Source organism: Delphinapterus leucas, chromosome 17 (genome assembly GCF_059928025.1).
Source record: "Delphinapterus leucas isolate spDelLeu-1000000601 "Yukka" chromosome 17, BTC_Dleu_Yukka2, whole genome shotgun sequence".
NCBI classification, from domain to species: Eukaryota; Metazoa; Chordata; class Mammalia; order Artiodactyla; family Monodontidae; genus Delphinapterus; species Delphinapterus leucas.
In genome coordinates this window covers 41,612,704-41,634,023 of record NC_143145.1, presented here as the reverse complement: position 1 = coordinate 41,634,023, position 21,320 = coordinate 41,612,704, and positions in this window count along the sequence as shown.

Sequence of the window (21,320 nt, the reverse complement as noted above, 5' to 3'; positions counted from 1 at the left end):
TGAGGTTGAATTTCTGGTTTCTGAGGCAGGTGAGTGAAAGGGTGTTGGTGGCATATTCTGAGAGGACACAGGGCTTGTATGAGCGTGCAGATATCTAGGTTGGATTCAGGTAGGATTTGGGGGTACCTAAATGTGTGGAGAGGTACAGTAAGCTGCTGGGTTTTGGAGTATAGCTCACAGGAGAATGGTCTGGGCTGAGCAGCGGCTGAGGAATTTTGGTGATACGCAGATGGCAACTGACTACAGATGTGGGAGTTGGAAGCTGCTCTGAGAGATGGGGACTCTGAGGACCCCAGAAGTCTGAGGAGAAAGCCCATGGCACATCCACATTCGAAGGGTTCAACAAGCAGAGGAGCTGGCAATGGAGGCTCTTCCTTGCCTTGAGGCCCCAGAAGCCAGCCTGCACTCACCAGAGACAGAGGGGCTCCCAGGGCTACTCCTTGCCCTTGGTAGGGGTGTCTCCAGTCCAAGAAGAGGGCTGTGATGTAGGCACACCTCCTTCTCCTGTAGACAAGTCTCTCCCTTCTCCTCTTTCCCCCACTGCATCCTGGGCAGGATCCAGAGATTCTCACTAGCTCTTCTCCCACTGAAGCATGTAGGCCTGCAGTTTCACTGGCCACTTGTTTGATTCTCCCTGCCTTCCAGCTGGGAAACCAACACATGCCATCAGGTCCCACTTCCTCCACATTCTCCAGAGGGCCCAGGTCTGTTTCTGACCTCCACTGCAGAGCTCAATTTACCATCTCAGTGAAAGGTGGTGGAATCTTTCACTCGTTCACTACAGCTTAATTTATGCCAAGGAAATGAAATGAATTCTCCTTAACAAAGTTCCAGTGAATGAGCTCACCCCACATTTGGTTTTTGAGTTAAAGGACCACTCTGAGATCTGGCCTGTCCTCCAAATACCAGAAAACTGGCTCCTGCCCATATGGAAATATTTGTTGTGTAAGCTAGACTGATATGCAGCAATTTTTAAAATTACTTCTACCCAATTTTTGTCCAGTGGGATTAAAGGAGTTCCAGGTGACACAGAAAGAGAAAACTTAAGTGTTTGTCTCAGTTGATAGTGACACGGTTTACAGAAGGACTTGTGAATGTAGACATGATCTAAGAAGCCAAAGTTTATGGAAGAACAACACACACTATGTAAAACACCTGGTCTCTTAAACAGGAACCTGATACTTTCTCATTTATCCAACTGTGGCTTGCCGATTAACTCATAGTCTCTGGCTCCGTGGCTGTTTGTCTCTCCACTTTGATGCAATGTAAATTTGGCATAAATCTAGGGCCATCCATAGTTGAAGACTGCCATGGCAAATGAGTCATAACCATTGAATGTTATGGTTGGAAGGGGCTTTAAAGACCATCTAGGCCCAACCCCATCATTTTTCAGATGAGGAGACTGAGAGTAAAAACTTGTCCACAATCACACGATTAGCTGATATGCTGGATTTCACCTGGGGTTCCTGATCTCCGGACTTGTGGAGTTAGTACACCTCCATGCTATCACTCAGCAGTAGACAGGAAAGCTGGCTTTTGACTCCTTCCCACCTGTTCCTGCCTACCTCCTATGCCTCCAAATAAGCATATTAGTTAAACCCTTGCCCTTGCTAAGCAAATTCGTCCTTAGACAAGGCCTCTGATGTCCCTTTCAAGCAGATGGACACTTCTAAGAAAGCTCCTCTTATATACAAATTTTGGAGTCACTGCTGACTTTCACCATGAACATTTGGTTGATGGGTCTGCCAGGAACATAAAGGGTAAATATGGAGTAAAGAGAAATATTTTAAAACGTTGGAAGCTATTATAATACACTAGATATTAGATAATAAAAAAGGACGTCAGACCACAGGGCTGTCCACAATTCACTTCCAGTTTTATACCTGGATTTTTATAACTGGCTTCAGTGACATTTGTAGTATGTTTAACACTCACAGAGGATTATTTTTTTTAAATCTTCCTTCTCTACGCTAAACTAAGTAATGAGCTAAATAATAATACTAGCCAGAAAAGAAACACTGTGAAAATTTAATTCTCTTGATGTATATGTATATAATCATACTAGTGAAAATAAATATTACATACAGTACAAAAAGGAAAAAGTAATGGAGTAAGACTTTTAACTATAGTAATATATTTTTTTGGGGGAAGGGAAAATCCTTATACCTATGTTTTTCTGAAACAGTAATGAATAATAGTATTACAGTTTCTATTTCTGAGCTTTAACTTCTGCAAATTTGTCAATGACAAGCTTATCTTCTTTGCATATTCACGTTCCAAAAATAGTACGACCAGATTTGCCATCCTATCTTATGGAAGAACACTTTATTAATTTCAATTTCAATTTTTTTCACGTGAAACAACATGTATACAAATAGAAAAGTCTCACACATAGGATAAATTTGGTAGAAATTCATAAAAATCCCAAACACAATATTCTAGAAATTGCAATACTGTTCATTTTTTTTTTCATTCAGACACATTTCTAGTGGCTTTTTTTTTTTTCTATTGGGGTATAGTTGTTTTACAATGTTGTGTTAGCTTCTACTGTACAGTGAAGTGAATCAGTCATTTCTATACATATATCCCCTCTTTTCTGGATTTCCTTCCCATTTAGGTCACCACAGAGCACTAAGTAGAGTTCCCTGTGCTATACGGCAGGTTCTCATTAGTTATCTATTTCATACCTATTAGTGTATATATGTCAATCCCAATCTCCCATTCATCCCACCCACCCCCTTTTCCCTCCTTGGCATCCATATGTTTTTTGTCTATGTCTGTGTCTCTATTCCTGCCTTGAAAACAGGTTCATCTGTACCATTTTTCTAGTTTGCACATATATGTGTTAATATGCAATATTTTTTTCTCTTTCTGACTTACTTCACTCTGTATGACAGTCTCTAGATCCATCTAAGTCTCTACAAATGACCCAATTTCATTCCTTTTTATGGCTGAGTAATATTCCATGGTACATATGTACCACATCTTCCTTATCCATTCATCTGTCGATGGGCATTTAGGTTGCTTCCATGACCTGGCTATTATAAATAGTGCTGCAATGAACATTGGGGTGCATATGTCATTTTGAATTACGGTTTTCTCTGGGTATATGCCTTTCAAATACCTCTCAGCAGAAATATCTCCACTAAAATGTCTTCACTAGAAAATTTATCAGAAATCTCTATTATTTCTGGTAAGAACTTCCAAAGTTTTAATTCTTCTGCAAAAATCATTTAAAAGTAGCTAAGTGACAAAGGAAATGGAGATTTTTTGATCAATGGCTTTAGAATAAGTGTCTAGTTCTTGGTGAAAATGATTGTGGGATTCATATATTATTGTTTAACTGCTTCTGGCAATGTAAGAGCTGCATTTTTTGTGGTTTCTCCTGGCATTCTTCGAAATTTCATTCTGTTTTCTAAGAAATGTCCATTTCCCTATATTTTTTGTTGCATGGTTAATAGCCTTACGCGATCTGTGTTAGTTGTCTAAAAGAATCCATTTTAAAACTTGATGTCTCACTATGCATTGTTCAAAGCTGATGCTGGTTGTTTGCAAATATATTTGTGTTTGATTAACCTCATCTAAAGCTTTACATCAGAAAAAAAATAACAGAAAAGAAAAACTGCATCAAAGAGAGAATAAAATTTGAACTGATTCTCTAGTACCCTATTTTCTTTTGTGTCTTTCTGTGGGCATAGCTTCTTCTTCCCTGGGAAAGCCTTTTCACTGTTATACTTAACATTCTGCAGCATTTTCCAACAAGGAAGTAATACTGGAATGAATGACTTGACTTTTTCTGAAAGTTCCAAAAAGTAAAAACTTCAAGTGCCCACACCGAATGCCAAATTAAAGTATTTCAAGTTCTCTTTCTTTGCCTTTACAATCACTGTGATGTCATTGTTTATTTTTATTTACTGCATAAACACAGGAATATGTAGTACCATGGGGTTGGAGAGGTGAACTGTGCCCAAAGTGAGCTTGAAAGATTCATTCTGAACTATTACCGACTTACTCTCAAAAGAAATGTGTGTAGCTTAGTCCACATGTGTTGAGGGCTGACTATATAACTAGGAGTTTTCTGAATTAACTTTACGCATAATACAATAACTACTAAAGACTAACTAATAAAAATGGACTAATTTCAGGTTTGCATATTAATGGTAAAACTCCATGGAAACTATAATAATGGTTTAGAACTTAGACAAAAGATTTTGGGGGGGAAACAGTAGCTTCTCATTGATATTGTTTAGAGTTATCAACGCATGGTGATAATGAAAAGCAGATCAGCTTTATTATTGTTTTTAAAATCTCTGCAGGAAATGTGCCCACAAGGTAGAGTATACTCCTCTGCCCTTCACATGCCACTCCTGGGGATCCTTCTGATTCTAACTGTGGAAGTGACCTATGCTCCTGGCTGCCTTTGTCCTCCTGTTTCCGTTCTTGACTTGCGCTTCAGAGATCATGCTTATCCCCATTTCTTTGATTTCATGAGGAAATGGTGGGAAAGGAGAAAGAAGATCAAGTTGTCGAGGTAGGTAAGGCAATCACACCATAGCACCTTTTGTCCTTCTACTCTTCTCCTCTGTACCAACTAAAGAAGATGTGATGATTAGGTGAGTTAATACAAGTCAAGTATCTAGAACTACATCTAGTACATAGTGCTCAATAGATGCTTGCCATTACTTGGAGGTAACCAGAATGAGAGGCAGGCTGGCGGGTCCTGGAATGGAAGCATAATTAGAGTTAGATCCTTCCTTATACCTTCTCCTCACAGGACTTTTTTGGGTGTTACAAGACTGAGTCTTCAGCAGAAGTTACTTTTTTCTACCATGTCTAAGGAGTCATAACATTCTGTGTGTAAATACGAGGCATTTTGGAGGGGAGACATTGCAAGCCTTCACATTGGACAGTCTTATCCTGAAGGTGGTGTCATCTCTGGACTTGGGTCATGAGTCACTAAGGTTTCTCTTTAGGAGCCTCCATCATCAACACATAGTCACAGAGCCCAACTTGAAAATAAGGCCTGTGCTTCTTTCAGTTTTGGCCCAGGTAGATGGGTGTTCCATAGAGGGCAATAAAATCATGTCCCCCGAAGAGAATTTCCTAATGGGTATAGAGGATATTTGCTCATTTTAAAAAATTGAGGTCTAATTTATATACAAAGAGAGCATAGGTATTAAGTATTTATTTCAATGAGTTTTGAAAAGTCTATAAACTCTTCTATCTACTGCTCAAAGCAAGAAATTGAATATTTCCATCATGGCAGAAAGTTCCCTCATTATTTGTTCATTTTAGAACTTGAATCCAGGTCTTCAGACCTTGGTTATTATACAAGGAGTCTAGGGCAGAAGGGAGATGGTAGGACTGGGTCTGGCAGGAGGAATAGTGGGGTGATATGGTATCTTAGCCGACAAAAGAACACTGAAGACTCCCTGACAGGTAGGTTCATGAATGGCCCTTGTAATCAAGGGGAAGAGTTTACTCCAAAAAGAAAACTCAGCTGAACTGAAAAGGTTAAGAAATAAAAATGTTAATTAGGTGCAGAATTTTCACTGGTGTTGAAGAAATATTTTCATAGTCTCTTGTTAGAATAGGTAGTTTGAACTCTGAGTCTTCCAGATTATGTAAAGAAAGAGTATGTAAATATCATTACTTCTTTATCCCTGACTTGTGTATAGAACTCTGGACCTAAGTTCCCGGAAGCAAGGTTTGGGGTCTACCAACAGACCAAAGGAGCAGAAGCAGCTTTTGAGTAGAACGGGGGCTCCTTTAATGACACTTGTTACCCACTGAAAAGCTCATGACCTTGGAATATTTGCAGTTCACACTGATTATGATAAATCCTTATTGCCAAACTATCTAACTAGATACTGATTCAAGGGAAAACCTTTGAAAACCACACTGCTTGCCGTGTATCAGTGAACTTCTGCTCAGCACCTTCTCTTTCATGTCTTTTTAAAAACATGCTGATGTTATACAGCTGTGAAATTGTGTAATCTGCATTTATGCAACTTTTGTTACTTGAATATGAACTAAGAGAAGGTTCTATTTTGCCAAAAACTTTCAGCTCACTTGAGTGCATTGAAATAACACCACACTATTAACACCTTACGTGCTATGAGAAACTTGATGTTCAGCAGCCCAAAGGTTAAGCCTACAGTGTTGGACTCTTGTTTGTGAGTCTGTGTGAGTGAGTGTGTGTGTGTGTGTGTGTATAGTAACTAATCATTTATTTTAATAGGGTGCTCCCTTGAGAGTGAGGCAGGCACTCTATATTTAATAGCACTTTTAAGGAGAGGAGTCAGTGTGAGCATATTAAGTTGCTCCTTTGGTTTACCAGAAGGCTTATTAAATCATTAACTGGAGGAAATTCTGACTGGGTAAGTTACAGTCTTACCCAGGCTGACAAGAAGGTGTGGGCTAGAGGGTACTGCTCCTGGTGACCTTGTTTCAATTCAAGGTTAATTATGGAAGTAGTTTCAAAAATCTAGAATTAATTATTCTGAAAGAGAAGAGAAAACACAGGGTTGGGTTTCTATCCAAGGTATCATCCCTGGAGAGCTCCCCCACTATGTCAGGCCAATATCAAGTCCCAAGTTTAACAAAGCAGTTAGAGAAATTAAACAGGGGATTCTGCCACAATGTACTCCCATGTCCTGGGAAAGATTTGCAGTCATCACATTTTATCCACTAACTGAAAGAGGAAAAATAGTGCCATGTTGCCTCCAAAGTCAGCCACTTGGGACAGGCAGACGTATGCACAGGGCTGGACTGATGGGAGTACTTGGTGTGTAATATAGGACAACTCATTTTATCCCCAAATTAAAAAAATTCCGTGTTATGCTCTTTCCATGGACATGAGAATGAAATGATTTCCATTCAGGAGTGGTTTTCACAGGTCATATAGAGAATAAGTATGCAGGGCCAGCTGGAAGCAACACTGTGAAAGGTTAAATGCGTTTTCAGGCATGATAAGGATGCCTCAAAGAGAGAGACAGAGCCCTGATGTTAGGATTTTAGACCACTTTGAAGTTAAGTTTCTATTGTTTGAGGGTCTTCATTTCCACTTGGGTGCTTTTTCTGCAATTAGAGGGTTCTAACACCAGATGGCACCTTTGTTACAATCATAAGATCTGAAGAGCTGGACTTAGCCAATATGTGAGTGTGTGTATGTGGTATAAATATGTGTATAAGTATATATGTGTGTATAAAAGCATAAATATATTTATACATATTATTAAGTGTATACTTACATATGTATATGTTAATCTTGACTGTATAGAATCAAAGCCAAGCTCTGTTATCTACATGCTTTGATTTTGGGCAAAACAAAACAAAACAAAACAAAACAAAATCTACCTATGCCTCAGTTTCCTCATTTGTAAAGTGAGGTTAATATAGTGCCTATTTTATGGTGTTGCTGTGAGTTAGCTAATTTAATGAGTTAATTATATTTTTATTTTATATTTAAACATTTACAATAGTGCCTGGTATATAGTAAGTGTCTGGTGTGTAAGTGTTAACTCTTATTCTTATATAATTTATTCAAAATTTGATCTGTGATTGTCCCTTCATCAATAATTCCACCTCTCCCCTGTTGTGTGACAGCCATATGGTGTGGGGAAGGATTTAACCTACCACCAGCTACAAGTGAGGGGCCTGACTTGTGTAGTTTAATCAGATGGTCCCTTTTGCCATAGTGACTGGTCCAGGTTACGCAAACACAAGTCAATCAGTATATGGCATTTTCCCAAACACTGGAATTTGTGCAGGTACAAGAAGGGGTGTTTGGTCAGAATGGCCATCATCAAAAAATCTACAAACAATAAATGCTGGAGAGGGTGTGGAGAAAAGGGAACCCTCTTGCACTGTTGGTGGGAATGTAAATTGATACAGCCACTGTGGAGAACAGTACGGAGGTTCCTTAAAAAACTCAAAATAGAGCTACCATATGACCCAGCAATCCCACTACTAGGCATATGCCCTGAGGAAACCATAATTCAAAAAGAGTCATGTACCAAAATGTTCATTGCAGCTCTATTTACAATAGCCAGGACATGGAAGCAACCTAAGTGTCCATCAACAGATGAATGGATGAAGAAGATGTGGCACATATATACAATGGAATATTACCCAGCCATAAAAAGAAACGAAATTGAGTTATTTGTAGTGAGGTAGATGGACCTAGAGTCTGTCATACAGAGTGAAGTAAGTCAGAAAGAGAAAAATAAAAACCGTATGCTAACACATATATATGGAATCTAAAAAAAAAAAAAACGTCATGAAGAACCTAGGGGCAAGACGAGAATAAAGACGCAGACCTACTAGAGAATGGACTTGAGGATACAGGGAGGGGGAAGGGTAAGCTGGGACAAAGTGAAAGAGTGGCATGGACATATATACACTACCAAACGTAAAATAGATAACTAGTGGGAAGCAGCCACATAGCACAGGGAGATCAGCTCCGTGCTTTGTGACCACCTAGAGGGGTGGGATAGGGAGGGTGGGACGGAGGGAGACGCAAGAGGGAAGAGATATGGGGACATATGTATATGTATAACTGATTCACTTCGTTATAAAGCAGAAAGTAACACACCATTGTAAAGCAATTATACTCCAATAAAGATGTTAAAAAAAAAAAAGAAGGGGTGTTGACCTACATTAGATCAACACAATGTGGGTGAAGTTTTCTTGGGGGAAATAAGTTTTCCTCTGTTGTATGGATGCAAACCCTAGAACCACTGCAGTTCTTGCTACCACAATGGAAAGCAAACTGAAAATGCTGCTTATCTCACAGGAGGAAGAACAGCAAGGCCAAAAGGCCCATCCTTGAGGACACCACAGAGCAGTTGGAGCAAACCAGTACTAAGGTTTGTCCTGCCTCTGAGACCAATAAATCCCCTTCATTTGAGTTGCTCATTCTGATAGAGTCCTAATAGATACAAGATCACAATAGGTATTTTTATTAAAATAACTGAACAAGGCCATTACTAGTAATTACTATTCCTGTATAATGATTCCTTATATGAAAAGAGGAAAGTAAGGCAAAATTTAAAAAAATTAGAACCTTGTCACCACACTTGTCTCTTCTTACTAATCCTTAGATTCTATATATGATTCTCGCTTTTTCCCCTCCTTTTACTTTATTTTTTCTCCTTAAAATAAGTTTGAATTTAATACTCAGATTTATCTCAGAACGACTCAAACTAGCATTTGAGGACAAGGGGGGACACTCTCTCTTTTCGACACCCAGTGCCACTGTCCTGTGTAGGTTCAAACACCTCAGATTCAACATTTGCTATAGTTCTAAATACTCATGCATGTCATAGGTCACAGGAGAGTTGGATTCACCACCCTGCCCAGAAATAACAGCATTCTAGAGGTTTCTCCACAGATCATGAAATGAAATGGTCGGTCCACTTTGATGATGGGAGGCATGGAATAAGCAGTGATTTCTGACAGGTTTCCCACCACTGCTTCAGTTCCTTAATAACCTCAATCATTGCTCTTTGTAAAACCTTGGTTATTTTAATATTTCTCGCAGTAACTGAGAGTTCACTCAGGTCAGCCCAGGGTGAGAAGATTCTGCTGATTCCCCTCTCCTTCAGCAGTTCATGTACCTCATCCTTTTTTTTAGAAGATAAAGACTCTTTTTTTAAATTTATATATATATATATATATATATATATATGGTTGCGCTGGCTCTTAGTTGTGGCAGGCGGGCTCCTTAGTTGCAGCTCACTGGCTCCTTAGTTGTGGTATGCGAACTCTTAGCTGCTGCAGGCGGGATGGAGTTCCCTGACCAGGGATCGAACCCGGGAACCTGCATTGGGAGCACAGAATCTTAATCACTGCGCCACCAGAGAAGTCCCTAAAGACTTTTTATGATCATAAATTCAATACAGTTGTCAGGTATTATTAAGAATACTTAATAGTATCCACTGTTAAATTATTCTCTCACAAATGTCATATTTCACTATAGTTTGTTTGAATCATGATCTAGATAAAGACAACACATTGCAAATGGCAGATATATTTCTTAAGGCTTTTTCAATATATAGACCACTCCCACTTCCTTTTTTCCCTTATAACTAATTTGTCAAAGAAATGGAATATTTTTCTCTTGCAAATTATTCCCCACCACCTGGATTGTGCTGATTGCCTTTCCATGCTGCGTTTTACATATTCCTCAGTCCCTGTAGATGCACCTCATACTTCTGATCTAATCTGAACTTTGGAAAAAAAACTTCCATTTTTCTGGTTTTCATGTTTTTGAGCTGTGTGTCCACCAGGTCTGTGGTCAGGTAGTCTTCAAGGGCAAGATGGTCACCCATCTTCTCCATGAGGACCACCAGCATGGTGGCGGTTCCTCAATAAGGCAGTTTAAGGATGTGGCAACGAAAATTCTTATCAACTGTGGAGGCAAACTTGCCTGCCCAGTACATGATGGGCACCTTGACTTGAGTTGTTTGTACTTGTCCAGGTGGAAAATGTTCACCTTGATGAGAACAGGGTCAAAAGGGGTCAGTCACTTCCCCCTTGGAGAAATTGAAGAAGGTCTCTTTGACATCAAAGTCCTCGTGGATGAAGGCAAAGCTCCCCTGGGCCAGGCCCAGCTCCCAGTTGTGGGAGAGGCTGTCTCCGAGCTGCTTCCTCAGAGACCATATGCCTCTGTTCTCTGCACTCACCTAGTTAATTCTGCGTTGGAATATCTAACATGGCTCTGTGGGTGAGTTTATAATTAAAATCCCTGGTGCTGTACACCCCCATAATCCTGGCCATAGTTTGTTTCTTAGTCCTCTCCTCTTCTACCTAGAATAAACTTCTAGAAGGCTAGAGGGAGTGAAGAAAGGCTTAGTGAGTCTTCCCTAAAGAAAGACATAGTTTTTCCCCAATAAAAAAACTAATAGTTCTACTAGCTAATAGTTGTTAAAGTAAAAACAAAACAAAACCGTAAAGGGACTGTGATTAAATCAGTTGAAAATATTGGGTTTAATAAAAGCAAATATGATTTTTTAACTGCAATGCCTTTCAAACGTTTAAGATGCAAAGCATTTTATTAGTTAGGATAAATACCTAAAGCATTGTAATAGGAAAAAATACTGAAACCTCAGTGGCTTAGCATTATAAGATATATTTCTGGCTCATGACATGGTCCAACAGTAGAGCTCTCGATTAGGTGGCTGCCTCCAAAAGGTAATTCATAAAGCCACTCACCGTCCATCAATTTCATCATCCTCAATGAAGAGGTCCTCAGATCACCCCAGAATTATTCCATTCCAGACAGTTGGAAGGAGCAAAGAGCAAGGAAGATGGTGCATGGGAGGTTTTATGGGCCAATCCAGAGAGTAGTACACATGACTTCTACCCAGAAAGCACATCCCATTGTCTGGAACCCAGCACATGGCCACACCTAACTGCAAATGAATGCTGGGAAATGTGATCTGGAGAACAAGGAGATGGATTTTCATGAACATGCAATAGTCCCTGCCATACACATGTTTTAACCCTTTAAGAGAGACCTATGGTGTAAAGCTTTTCTCAAACTTACTTATCTAAAGAACTCCCTCCCACTCATCACTCTAGCATCTATCCACTTAAGTATTCCATGGAACACACTTAGAGAAATACTTATGTTATGTTCCCTTGGACCCTCCTCTGAAAGGGTTGCTGTTGGGTTTCTTGCCTTCTAATGATGTTGTAGACACAGGAAAAGAAATGCAGTTACAGATGTCTGTAGATCCTGACTCTTTGAGGATCATATTTTCAAATCAAAAAATGGTTTGTTTTCTTAGCTATTTTATACTTTATTTTCTGTTTCAAAAGACCTTACTTGTGTTATCTTCCTAGCTCTTAGAAGCAGAGTTTGACCCAACCAGCAACATTTCACCCCATGCTGCTATGCCCCAGGAGGATTATAACTCCATTTAAATAGAAACTGTGAAGCTTCCATTGGCTTAATTGCCTTCCTTATATTTAGAATTGATAACCGACAAGGACCTACTGTATAGTACAGGGAAATCTGGTCAATATTATATAATAACCTAAATGGGAAAAGAAGTTGAAAAAGAATAGATTCATGTATATGTATAGCTGAATCACTTTGCTGTACACCTGAAACCAGCACAACATTGTTAATCAACTATACTCCAATATAAAATAAAAAGTTTTAAAAAATTGCCTTCCCTTCTCTCCCCGTGACCTCCCATAATTCCCAGCGCCTTCCAGAATCTTCCAGGGCCTTCTCCCTTTACTAGCATTTCCTTTCCCATTACAGATGATTATTTCAAACTTTATTTATCTCTTCAATTAACTCATCACCATGAAGACAGAAATGACTGATAAGCTTCATATATTATTATTCTCTGTAGTATTTATATTTTAGCATGGGACAAAACATGAAAGGAGGATAATAATCTTCTAATGGTGGAATTTCAGGTACCAGTAACAGACACTGGAAAGATGTTTTGAGAAAGGCAGCATTGCTAGAGTTTTCAGAACATACAGGTTGGGTAACTACCTGCTAGGCTCATTTATGAAATTAGTCCTTGACCAAAGGTGGCCTGGTATTTCTTCCAGGGAAGACAGATCAACCCTTAATTTGACACTCATGACATTTCTCTGCACATATTGACTTTATTACAGGAGGTCAGAATTTTCTTCCTAGACAAGTTTATGAGATGTTACTTCCCATTACAACAACTACAAAAAATTTAACAAGTTTAATTTCCTTACCTGTTTTATTCCACTTTGGCCTCAAGCCTAATTTATCAAAAGGTAGGAATATTCTTAGATTACTATCCTGAATAAAAATATGACCCCAGATTTGCTCTTCTCTTTCCAACGCATCTATTCTAGATATTCAGATATATTTGTACCTGAATATTTGGTATATAACAGGAAATGAATTATTTCACATATCTAATGAATTGCCAATCAAAGTCTCCTTTTATCAATAAAAATGAATATTTTGGCAAATAAGCATTAAATTTTACATTGTTAAGTGGAGAAGTCACTTGTCATTCTGTAGATTCCATTTCAGTGGAGGAAGTTATTTTTTGGAAGTGTTTTCCTGTGGAGGGTTGCATTTGATTAATTTATTCCAGAAATTTTGCCAAGGAAAATTACAAAAGTGAGGTCAAAATTTGTACATGAATTTTTGGAAAGAAACATTTTATAAAAAGTTTTGGTTTATTTTAAAAATGAAACAGAATCTTGATTTCATGATTGGCATACTCTGAGTAGAGTAAGTGAGGAAAGTTGTTTTTTTTTTTTATATCTATACTACTCGATGCTGTATACGTTTATTTGAAGAAAATTTAAATTTGAGATCAAATTCAAGATAATTGATTTATAGTAAATATAAACTTAAAAAAAGACCAAATCATGTTTAACATATTATTTAATCTTAGAGAAATTGAGAGCTCTGGCAAAAATATCGCTAATAGGTGGAGATTCAGAGTATGCATTTTTCTATTTCTTGCCATTGTAAGAGCTATTTATTTTTACATTGTATAATTTAAAAACTTAATTTACCCCCATATTTAGCAAATGGGTTTCGTATCAGTTAAACTGGAAGTTTTCTTCCTATAGTTGCCTAGAGCTATTTATTTTTGAATACAGCTCCTGAGTAGTGAATTGCAAAAATAAAAAGAACAAACTTTTTCCATTTAATTCATGGACAATGGAAGCTTCAAACCCAGAAGTGACCATCAACATAATGTATTGTGGTTTTATGTTCGTTTTTTTTTACAAATTTTATTTATTTATTTATTTAATTTTGTCTGTGTTGGGTCTTTGTTGCTGTGCATGGGCTTTCTCTGTTCTTGGTGAGCAGGGGCTACTCTTCATTGTGGTGCGCAGGCTTCTCATTGCGGTGGCTTCTCTTGTTGCAGAGCACAGGGCTCTAGGCACATGGGCTTCAGTAGTGTGGCTCGCGGGCTCAGTAGTTGTGGCTTATGGGCTCTAGAGCACAGGCTCAGTAGTTGTGGCACACGGGCTTAGTTGCTCCGTGGCATGTGGGATCTTCCTGGACCAGGGCTGGAACCCGTGCCCCCTGCACTGGCAGGTGGATTCTAAACCACTGCACCACCAGGGAAGCCCAATGTACTGTGGTTTTAATAGCAAAGTATCTACGATTCTGCAATCAGGTTTTTAGGAAAAGCAGCAAGTGTCTATACTTTACTGTTGAATACCCTCCTCTTTCCTAATACCTCCAGCTATAGATTTTCAGTGAGTACACAGATCCATTCAAAAACCAGGGATGATAATCATAGAAAACTCATTATATTTTTAAGAAAAACATGGATGCAAGACATTTGGTAAATATTATCATTTTTTAAAAAAATAATAAAACTGACAAATTAAATTAGGCTCCCAATTTCCTGCCTGAATAACATTCTCTGTGCAGGTGCTGTATGCGTGTATGTACATGCATATAGCAACCTTGATGCCACCAGAATCTTGAATTTACATCTACTTTTCTATGTTTCACAGAACTTGTGTCCAGCATATACATTACCTAACAAGTGTCACGTTGGTGAGAGTTAGATTTTCCTACCATAATTTATTCATTTTTTTAAAAGCCATGGCATCTTTCTTTGTGACATCCTTGTCTGGTTTTGGTATCGGGGTGATGGTGGCCTCATAGAACCAGTTTGGGAGTGTTCCTCCCTCTGCTATATTTTGGACATAGAGAATCCTAAAGATGCTACCAGAAAACGACTAGAGCTAATCAATGAATTTGGTAAAGTAGCAGGATACAAAATTAATGCACAGAAATCTCTTGCATTCCTACACACTAATGATGAAAAATCTGAAAGTGAAATCAAGAAAACACTCCCATTTACCACTGCAACAAAAAGAATAAAATATCTAGGAATAAACCTACCTAAGGAGACAAAAGACCTGTATGCAGAAAATTATAAGACACTGATGAAAGAAATTAAAGATGATACAAATAGAGGGAGAGATATACCAAGTTCCTGGATTGGAAGAATCAACATTGTGAAAATGACTCTACTACCCAAAGCAATCTACAGATTCAATGCAATCCCTATCAAACTACCACTGGCATTTTTCACAGAACAAGAACAAAAAATTTCACAATTTGTACGGAAACACAAAAGACCCCGAATAGCCAAAGCAATCTTGAGAATGAAAAACGGAGCTGGAGGAATCAGGCTCCCTGACTTCAGACTATACTACAAAGCTACAGTAATCAAGACAGTATGGTACTGGCACAAAAGCAGAAATATAGATCAATGGAACATGATAGAAAGCCCAGAGATAAACCCACGCACATATGGTCACCTTATCTTTGATAAAGGATGCAGGAATGTACAGTGGAGAAAGGACAGCCTCTTCAATAAGTGGTGCTGGGAAAACTGGACAGGTACACGTCAAAGTATGAGATTAGATAACTCCCTAACACCATACACTAAAATAAGCTCTAAATGGATTAAAGACCTAAATGTAAGGCCAGAAACTATCAAATTCTTAGAGGAAAACATAGGCAGAACACTCTATGACATAAATCACAGCAAGATCCTTTTTGGCCCACCTCCTAGAGAAATGGAAATAAAAACAAAAATAAACAAATGGGACCTAATGAAACTTCAAAGCTTTTGCACAGCAAAGGAAACCATAAACAAGACCAAAAGACAACCCTCAGAATGGGAGAAAATATTTGCAAATGAAGCAACTGACAAAGGATTAATCTCCAAAATTTACAAGCAGCTCATGCAGCTCAATAACAAAAATCCAAACAACCCAATCCTAAAATGGGCAGAAGACCTAAACAGACATTTCTCCAAAGAAGATATACAGACTGCCAACAAACACATGAAAGAACGCTCAACGTCATTAATCATTAGAGAAATGCAAATCAAAACTACAATGATATATCATCTCACACCAGTCAGAATGGCCATTACCAAAAAATCTAGAAACAATAAATGCTGGAGAGGGTGTGGAGAAAAGGAACACTCTTGCACTGCTGGTGAGAATGTGAATTGGTACAGCCACTATGGAGAACAGTATGGAGGTTCCTTAAAAAACTACAAATAGAACTACCATATGACTCAGCAATCCCACTACTGGGCATATACCCTGAGAAAACCATAATTCAAAAAGAGTCATGTACCAAAATGTTCATTGCAGCTCTATTTACAGTAGCACAGAGGTGGAAACAACCTAAGTCTCCATCATCGGATGAATGGATAAAGAAGATGTGGCACATATATACAATGGAATATTACTCAGCCATGAAAAGAAATGAAATTGAGCTATTTGTAGTGAGGTGGATGGACCTAGAGTCTGTCATAGAGAGTGAAGTACGTCAGAAAGAGAAAGACAAATACCATATGCTAACACATATATATGAAATCTAGGGGGAAAAAATGTCATGAAGAACCTAGGTGTAAGACAGACAAAAATAAAGACACAGACCTACTAGAGAATGGACTTGAGGATATGGGGAAGGGGAAGGGGAAGCTGTGGCAAAGTGAGAGAGTGACATGGACATATATACACTAGCAAATGTAAAATAGATAGCTAGTGGGAAGCAGCCGCATAGCACAGGGAGATCAGCTCAGTGCTTTGTGACCACCTAGAGGGGTGGGATAGGGAGGGTCGGAGGGAGGGAGACGCAAGAGGCAAGAGATATGGGAACATATGTATATGTATAACTGATTCACTTTGTTATAAAGCAGAAACTAACACACCATTGTAAAGCAATTATACTCCAATAAAGATGTAAAAAAAAAAAAAAAGCCATGGCATCAAGAGTTAAAAGTTTACTGTGAAACCTATGAAAATACATTGTTCATCTGGGCCCATGTTGACCCCTCTCTGCTTCCCTTGGATTCCGCTGAACCTTGGTGAGCTTAAGGTGAGAGTGAGACACATAATTCAACATAGAGTTGGGGTGTGCTGAAGGTTGCACAACTCTAATTTAAAAAATCCACTGTGTTTTTATGGCCGGATTCTGGAGGGCTGCACTGATTCCCTGATGAATGTTGACAGGGCTATTAAAGCTGTGAAACAACATCACTTGAATATGGCATTGAATAAAAAAACTAGCTTAGCCGTGCTGTTCTTGGGTGTTATTAGCTGATTAAACTAAGCCATAGGGAAAACCATCTTCAGACTATGCATTCATTTTCTCAACTTTTTTGTTTGTTTCTCAGCAACTGTTTCACAAGATTGGTTAGCTAGGTTTCTTTATAGTGGCCTTTAAATTCTATCTATGACATAAAGGGTGAACCATTATGTCCATGGCTCCTTTTGTTGCCCCAAGACATCTGGTGTGCTGCACAAAAGAGTCCCCCTCTCCTGCTTTATTGAGCCATAACTTTGACCAGTGTGTGCTTGTTTATATTTCTGTAGAGGAAGGCTTGACTTTGGCCAAATCCACTTCAACTCTGATCCCACCCTTTATTTTCCATGGCTCTTTAACCTCTCTGAGAGTCAGTTTTTCTCAGATATCAAGAGGGCATGGTGATACTTTGCAAGTTTATTATGGGAATTAGAGATCATGTAAAGTGCCTAACATGATTCCTGGCATAGATTAGGCACCCAATAAAAAGTTGCTCTTATTATTGTTATTGAAACAGTCTAGTGAGAAAAAAATGTATGAGTTATTGCCTTTTGTGTTACATAGAGAAGAATTTTGGAGAGAGGAACAAAATGGTGTTTCCACAAATGGAAATGAAATGAAATCTCGACACTTGCTTGGAACTAAATTTTAGGCCTGTGGTGAGAATTGGCATATCTCTTTGAAGAGTTAATTTAGGTAGATTTAAGTAATTTGACTTTTATAGTACTTTTGAAAAAATTCCTAACAGAAGTTGGATGAGATTCTTTCAGTAATTACACAAAATGTGGTGAGTATCTGGGAGATATTTAAACCAAGAACAGATAATATGAAAATGAGAACACATCTCAATAGGTGAGATGTAGGTTAGAGCTAAAGCATCACATGACTTTTCTAATGAGATGTTGAAATACCAAATTAGGAAACTGAGAGAGACTCCAAATATTCTATTCTGATATTTTACATCTGCAAGTGGGAGTGTAATTTGCTGATAGGTAATAAGATTCTTAAAAACTTTAAGCTTCTAAATCAGCAATTTCATTTCCATTTCTCCATTCTAAGAGAAAATACAAAATTCAGAAAATTGCTTTATGCATAAAGATGTTCACGATAGTATTAGCTATATAAAAATGTGAAAACAATTTAAATGTCTGAAAATAGGGAAATGATTAAAACAATTATGCTAAATATCATGTATATAAGTATTGTATAAGCAAGCTATTGTGAGAAGTTTAATGGGGAAATGTTTCTACAAAGGGAAAAATATATAAGACTATATATAACTTATTACTTTATCTATATAACACAATTATTGAAAAAAACACTGGAAGGAAATATTTATTTGAACGATGTAAAGTTAATTTTGACCTATAGAAGGACTATTTTGAATGGTTTAACCTAATACATGAATATTTTGGGGAAGTGGTAAAATTTTCAGCAATATTCTCTTTCTATGAAGTTTTTGTAATTTTCTGTTTTACAGAAACATATTTTGATTATAAGGAATTTTTAATAGAAAATAACTTAGTCATCTAAAAAAGGAACTGTTCTAATTTAGGCAAAGTTTAAAAATAATAAATTAGATTTCCATTTCTGGCAGTTTTACAAACTTGATATTCTGCAAAGCCTTACACTACAGAATAATCCCAGATACTATATAAAGTGTTTAGAAAAAAACTATTCATTACATGGTTGAGCTGGCAACAGAGTAAGGAAATCCCCAGCACTCAAACATGAAACAAAAGCATAAATCCTGGGAGAAAAGGCCATGACTGCTTTCTGGGCACCTGTGGATTTCTGGTGATCCAGAGATTACGTTTTAATGGCCTCATAGGTAGCAGGGAACAAATATTGGTGTCCATATAATGTAAGGAGTCACATAAAAGACCTGCATATGAAGCCAAGACCATACCTAACAAAAAGGGCCACATCTTCAGTGAACAGTGAACTAGAGGTAAGTCCTAATTTACCTGGGAAATTTGCTTATTTTATCTTAAAACAAAGTTATTAGAAAATAATAGGTCTAAAGGTGGATTCCAGAAGCAGGTATAAACCTTATGTGGGTGAAAGAACTCTCAACTTCATGCCTCTAAGAATTCATTCAGATAAAAGTATATCAGATAAACAACTCAACAGTTAAACATTACAAAACAGATGTGGGAACAAGAAACATGGCTGAGAATCAGCAGAAATACCCAATAGTTGAAACAAATATCAAACATACAAAGACTTATGATATTCAAATATAGAATAGAGAAAGAGCATATTTTATAAGTTTAAAGGAAAATAAAACAGTACTGAAAGTATGAGTCTAGAGACTCGCAGTGATGATAAGGCACGTTTGAAGAAGAAATTATAGACTTGAAAAGCATAATTGAAATAAACTTGGTTAGTTTTAAAAGCAGATTCCATACAACTCAAGAGGAGGACTGAATTATAGGATGGCCCTACAGAAATGACCAGATGCATACCAATGTCAAAGATATGGTAACCATGAAGGAGACATCAAAAATCATGGATCATAACATGAAAGCAAATGTCCAACATACATGTAATCAGAGTTACAGAAAGAGTGGCCATGAAAATGAAAAATGGATAATATTCTAAGAGATAACAGTGAAAAATTTCCAAAACAGATAAAAGACACACATCCTATGATTTAGGAAACACTAAGTTCCAAGCAGGAAAGATGCAAACATTGTATCTATATCTATATATCTAGTTAAATTGCAGTGAAGCTGCAAAATAACAAAGGAAAAGAAATTTAATGAGTAGTCAGAGAGAAAAAGCAGATTAGAAACAAATAACAGAGAAAAAAATGAAAAATAGCATATAGCGTTATACTGTTCTCAAAGTCTGAGAGAAAATAAATGTAAACGCACAGCAAAACTGTCTTTTAAGAATGTGAGTATAATGAAGACATTCTCAGGAAAACAAAAAACTTTACCGTCAAATATGGTGTTTATTACCAATGGTAGAGTAACTACTGAAGAATACACTTCAAGAAGAATGAAAATGATCCCAGAGGGAAGGTCTGAGAAGGAAGAAAGAAAGGATAGTGAAGAAAGGAGTGAACATGTGGGTAAATCTAGATAAATATTTATTGTATAAAACAATATTTAAAACAACAATGACAATAATAATGTTTAAATTGTGGAATATGAAAACAATTTTGAATACAAGTAAAATATTTCCTGATAATAGCATGTAAGTTGGAGCAACTAATATTAAAGCATTTTAGACTTTGATATGTTTACATGTTAAAATTTCTAAACAGCTACTGAAATAATAGAAATACAGTGTAAACTTCCAAATGAATAAAGGTTAAAAAAAAGAAAAATAACAAAAACCTTAAGCAATCCAAAAGATGGCAATGAAAAATATAAACAAAAAAAGCAGGGCAAATAAAAGGGCAAAAATAAAGTGATAAAGAGAAATTCAATACATCAACAATCTCAGTAAATATCAATGAACTAAACTTTTCAATTAGAAGGTTAAGTTTGTCTGACTGGATTAAAAAAGATTAAAAAAAGATCTAACTCTATGTTGTTTATTAGAGACTTACACAAAATATAAGGATATAAAAATTGAAAGTAAAATGCTGGAAGAAGATATACCAGAAAATAATAATGAAAAGTAAATTGGTGTGGTTATGGGAACTTCAGACAAAACAAGACTTTAAGACAAGAATCACTACTAGAAATAAAAATATCCACTATATAATGGTAAAAGGTTGAATTCCCTTGGAATAACAGTTCAAAACATGCATGCACATAATTATATACCTTCAAAACTTATAAGGTAAATACTAAAAACTATAAGAAAAAGAGAAAAATCCACCATTATTATAACCAATATTAAAACAATTCTCAGCAATTGATAAATCAAGCAGAACAATCCATAACTTAGAATAAAGGACATTTGCCCACCACTGTCAACAAACTTGATATATTGACTCCCACACCAAACAATTAGAGAAAACCATTCTTTTCAAGCATTCATTGAACATTTATGAAAACTAACCAGAATTTAGACTCATAAAATTTTAGAGAATTCTTATCATGCAGACTATGTTCTGTGATAACAATGCAATTAAGTTAGAAATACTTTACAGAAAGATTACTAAACCACACCATACATTTGAAAATTTAAAAACTAAATAACTCATGGGACAAATAAAAATCATAATGAAATTTGGGAAATACTTATAATTGATTGAAAATGA